The 4,625-nt window shown below is 40.4% G+C and overlaps 1 pseudogene; it reads right to left on the minus strand.

Annotated features, from left to right (window-relative positions):
- Positions 1-638: 638 nt before the first annotated feature.
- LOC142848633 (interferon-inducible GTPase 1-like) lies at positions 639-2,453 on the minus strand (annotated as a pseudogene).
- Between the last annotated feature and the right edge of the window lie 2,172 nt (positions 2,454-4,625).

Genomic DNA, 4,625 nt, shown 5'->3' on the forward strand with positions numbered 1-4,625 from the left:
AATTTTATTGTATGAATATTTGTCTTGCATGTGTATCTATTAACCACACGTGTTCCTGGTCCAATGGCTGTCTGGAGAGGATATCAGATACCCTGAACAGGAGTTATAGGCTACTTTGTGCTACTATGTGGGTTCCATTATGTGGGGACAAAACCTCTGTCCTCTGCAAGAGCAGCCAGCATTCTTAACCTCTGAGCCATCTCTGCACTTCACCTTTTACCCAGTTTCTGGAGTGCTAGGGATTTAACCTGAGGTCACAAGAATGTGCATATTATACCACTGAGTTACCACACCACACTTTCCTTCTTACTTTTAAAGAAAATCTTTTTGTGCGAGTGTATTTGCATGTGTGATGACCATGACATGGCATGTATGCAGAGCTCACTGGATTTTGGTTTTTACCTCCATTTGCTTGTGTTAGGGTCTCTTTTTAACAGCTGCATGTGGCAGGTTAGTTGGCCCCACAGTTTCCAGGAGTCTCTGCCTCTGCCTCCTGTCTCTCCACAGGAGTGTATGGATTTCAGGTGGATAGATGGCTTTATGGGGGCTCTGTGGGTCTAAACTGAGGTCTTCAGACTTGTAAGGCAAGTGAGCCATCTCTCCAGCCCAGTTATGGCTTTTCCTGTGGTATAAGGACATAAGTGTGAAATTCAATGTTATAGAGGAGTCGCAGCAGCAGCTGGGGGCAGCTAGACCCCCTCCACCCACAGTAAGAAAGCAGAGAGCAATGCATGAGTGCAAGTGTTCTATGTTAGCTACCCTTTCCATATACACAGTCAGGGATCAGCAGCTAGGGAATGGGGCCACCCACAGTGGGCAGCGCTTCGCACCTCAATTAACATAAGCAAAATAGTTTCCCAAATACAAGTCCAGAGGTTCATCTCCCATGTGATTCTAGAGTCTGTCGATAAAACCACCCACCACAATGTTAAACCTAAAGTGGATGTTGATTTATATAAAATGAATTTGTATAAAAGTGCAATGACTCAATCTGAGGGTTTATTCAAAGTGAGTAGATAGTTTTAGCACTAGATTATTTTCACATATCTGATCCCCTTGCTACAGTCAATGTGGATATATGATCACTAAGTATGGATAAAGCCTCCATGGTCTGAATAACCCAGTATGTTGTTTTGCAATATCAGTGTCCAATTTTTCTGTCATTGATTCTGATTTTTGATAGCTACAAGATTTCACCCTAATCAGAAACCGAGTTATTTTTTACACAAATCTCTCTGAGAAGAGCATTACCATCACCTTTCACCATATCAAGGAAATAAAATTAAAGGTAATACAATTCTTTAAAATAAACATTCTTAGGAAATACATCCCCCTTAGCCAAACGAAACTCTTCATAAAGTCTTGAAAGTCTTGTATTGTTTCTTCTCTTGTGGTTTCATACACATGAGGAGGTTTCATCTTTGCCTTGAGCTGATCCACCGACACTTGCCAGTCCTCAGCCAAACCCTGCAAGGATGCATCATCCACTCCAAACATAGCTCGATAGTAGTTCATGCTGTACCTAAGATTCTCCACATCGTTGTCCATTAAGATAGTCCGTGAAGGATTCATAATTAGTCGACCAAATGCAAAGGCTTGGATCCAAATGAACTGCTCAAGGAACTCCTGCTTCCTTTCAATGGCCACATGTGTAATGCATGGCAAGGAGAGCATAAAAATTGTGTCATTTGTGTACAGGGAGATCATTCACCACCTTGTCCATCAGGATTTGGAAATCATAGTCAGAAAAGATTTTATTAGAGATCAAGAAGATGGGTGGTTTCTCAATGTTATTCTCCTGAAAGGTCCTCACACAACTGCTGCGGATCTGCTGCAGGACCTTTTCTTTGTCAAAGGTTTGTTGTTTAAATTCCTTCTCATTTTTTAAGTCAGAGTCCACCTTGGTTCTCACGAAGTAGAAATCCTTCTTCATCCTGTGGATTGCTTTGGTGAGTTCTATATCATTTTTCATAAAGCATGTGGCAGAAAGAATGATGAAGAAATCATACTCATTGAATTTCATTTTCTCCAGATAATCTTTGAGTGGGAAATTTGTGGTTCCAATCCCAGGCAGGTCCCAAAAAACCACATTGGGAATCTTGGGGTGTGTGTAGGGATGCCTCTCCATGGTAGTTTCTACCACACCAGTTTTAGCTGCACCTTCCTCTTCATGACCAATCCTCCTTAGGGCATTGATGAAGCTGGACTTCCCTGCTCCAGACACTCCAGTCACAACCACATTGAGTGGGGGTGCTATCACTTTCTTTTAATGCATTAGTGATCAAAGAGTTTGCCTCCTGCATGTTTCCTTTGGACAAGTTTAACTCAATTGAAGCTAAGATTTCTTGAGGAATGATTTTGTTTTCTACTTTAAACTTCATAAAATATTCGTTAAAGGTGGAGGCCAAATCTTGGTGGTGCTCATCATTAGATGAAGAGAACAGTTGACCCATGACTATGAGCAACTAATGGCACTGAAGGAAGAAGGAAGAGTCAGGAGGATGTTTATGAAATTTAGGATCTATATTTTATTGAATTTCATGTATATTGTCACATGTCATCTTTAATGATTGCAATCCTGCATCTGATCTCCCACTGTGTTCATTTTACACATCTGAGACTTTGTGTCCTTTGACCAACATCATCCTATTTCCCTCTCCCGAAGCTTTGCCCATCACCCTGCCTTCCACCTCTCTGAGTTTGGCTTTCCTATGACAAGTCGCAGCTCAAACTATTATGATTAACTCTTGATAAGATAAAGTTTCTACTAAGAGACAATGGAGGTTCTAGTTTAGCTAACAAAAACTCAGACCTGAGCACAGTCACTGCTCAGAATGGCATCCACAGATTTGTTTCAGTCTCTTAAGGCCAATAAACGGTTGGAGTTAGGATTCACTACTTTCTCATTTGAATGCACACAGCCATTCTATTTGTCTTCTGGGGTACGAGCTGTGCATCTCCAGTTTAAGGAACCTGTGTGTTCTGTTTTCTGTCCCCATCAGAGCTCTGACTGTTGTATTGGGAGACAAAACCTCACTTATGGTAACAGTTCCTAGGGCCTGTTCAGTCAAATTGGTGTGATTAAGCTTAGGACCCTACGAAAACACAATCAGTTCACATCCTTTGAAGTTTGACAGGGCAACAAATACCATTTCCATCTGAAAGTTGTTTATTTATAACATCATGTTTCACAATATTAAAAAAAGTAAAGCATCACTGAAGAAGTAGGAGATAAATATTTAAAAGGTTATGCATATGCTTATATATATTTTTAGAAATGGTGAAGGAAAGGAGTTTTAATTGGTTTTGTTTTAATGCAGAGTATGGCAGAAGATTTTTAAAAAAGGATATGGGTATGATTGAGTCAGCTATAGTTAAAGGCTATTAAAATTCCTAAAGGTAAACCTCACTAAACTGATACAAATCTAAAATTAATCTTATTTATATCAACAAGGTTCTCTTAAGATACTGATTTTATTTTGGTAAAATTTACAAAAGTAGACATTAATTAAAATAACATTCATCAGAATCATAAGGTAAAGGTTGTGATAAGTCACAAAACATTGTGCCCAATAGCAGTTCATGGCTAGTACATAATACATTTTTTATACACCTTTATGGGATTAGATGCTTCAATACCTAAACTGGTATGTACATTTTTTTTTGTATAAATTTCTAAACTTTATGTTTCCTTAAGGCGGTAACTGTTCCTGTTTCCTGCTGATGGCCTGACTGCTGGCAGGGCCAGGCCCTCAGCCCCAGCACCGCTAGCAGCAGAGCAGAGCATGGTCCACAACAGCCACAGAAGCAGACCCTCTTCCCCACACTCAGAAAAGTGATGACTCTACAGGGTGGTGGGGTTCTGCTCAGCTCCTGGCCTGCTGGCTAGGCAAGTCCTACTGAAAAGCCAGGGTCCCCTCTGAGTTTTGTTACTGTCTGTCAAGCTGGACAGACATCCAGGTTCAACTCTCAGTCAGCCTCACTAAACCTAATGGAGGCAGTGAGGGGTGGGGTGCTGGAGCGGGGGATGGAAGGAGTGTCAGATTTAAGCTATTGTGATGGTGACTGAAATGAAGTATTTGGTAATAAAGTTGGTCACTCACAAAAGCTGAATGGACTCGAATGAAAATGAAAGTAGTTGAATCTATCAGTGTAATCATGATCCTGGATCCTCTGCGTTTAGTCTGGGGGAAAGTTCCTAAGACAAAAGTTGCTTGGATCTATTACAAAAGCCTCCAATCCTTTTGGTCCCCATGTCTTGGTCTACACATGCACACTCTAAAACTGTCTCAGGCCAGCTAAATGACTGAGCAGGCAATGGTACTTGTTTTTATGACAGATGATCTGAGTTTTAATCCCAAGACTCACATAGCAGGCAGAACTGTCTTCTACATTTTGTCTTTTGACCTCCACAAGCATACTCTAGCATGTGAGCACCTATCCCTGGTTAATGAGGGCACAGAGAACGAATACATAAATGTTATAAAAAACAAATATAATGCATTATACAAAATTCTCGAGAACTACCGAACAAGAAAAAGAAAATAAACAAGAAAAATTTGCATTAAATGTCTTGCACAGAGCATGACCTCAACAAAAGATGGTTCTATGAAATATTAATCAGC

This window comes from Microtus pennsylvanicus, chromosome 4 (assembly GCF_037038515.1).
Source record: "Microtus pennsylvanicus isolate mMicPen1 chromosome 4, mMicPen1.hap1, whole genome shotgun sequence".
Classification (NCBI taxonomy): Eukaryota; Metazoa; Chordata; class Mammalia; order Rodentia; family Cricetidae; genus Microtus; species Microtus pennsylvanicus.